Source organism: Mycetomoellerius zeteki, unplaced genomic scaffold, assembly GCF_001594055.1.
Source record: "Mycetomoellerius zeteki isolate Tzet28-1 unplaced genomic scaffold, Tzet1.0 scaffold1601, whole genome shotgun sequence".
NCBI lineage: Eukaryota > Metazoa > Arthropoda > Insecta > Hymenoptera > Formicidae > Mycetomoellerius > Mycetomoellerius zeteki.
The window spans coordinates 1-536 of NW_017256554.1; the positions used below are offsets into that span (position 1 = coordinate 1).

The 536-nt window shown below is 25.2% G+C and overlaps 1 long non-coding RNA gene across 1 annotated transcript; it reads right to left on the reverse strand.

Moving 5' to 3' along the window:
- Positions 1–13: 13 nt before the first annotated feature.
- Positions 14–535, reverse strand: LOC108721120 (uncharacterized). Its single transcript, XR_001936553.1, has 3 exons — positions 496–535; positions 308–381; positions 14–182 (listed from the first exon to the last, which is right to left on the reverse strand). It is a non-coding gene; the product is annotated as an uncharacterized lncRNA (long non-coding RNA).
- Position 536: the final 1 nt, after the last annotated feature.

Below are 536 nucleotides of genomic sequence, written 5' to 3' on the forward strand. Positions count from 1 at the left end.
CTCTTCTTCAAATTTTAATAAATCATCCAAGCTCGTTAAAGGAAACTCGGGTATTAATCCTTTTTCATATTCAATTGCATCAGCAACTAGTGGATTTTTTGCTAAATTTATCAATAAATTTAGCTTCTTTTCATTTTTCTGTAACTGTTTGATTATGATTTGTTGTGTGGCACGGCATGTACCTGTATAAAATAAAAGATAAAATTATTACAAAAAGTCTAAAATAAAATATAAGAACTCTGATATACAAAATAAGGAAAAACTTGAAAATTTAAAATTATTTTATTTTTAGTAATATATAATTTACCACACAGCATCTAGTATTATGGCATCTATCTTGTGTATTTGCTTCATTTGTCACATCTCGAACATTTTCAATACCTAAAAAACAATTATAAAATATGGAAAAGATTTAATTAATACTAATACTTTAAGAATTAACTACATTTTTTTTCATATTGTCTATCACCGCACATTCTAATTCTCACTGTTTACCATTCGTATTACGTTCATCATTCATGTTAAATTCTTCATTT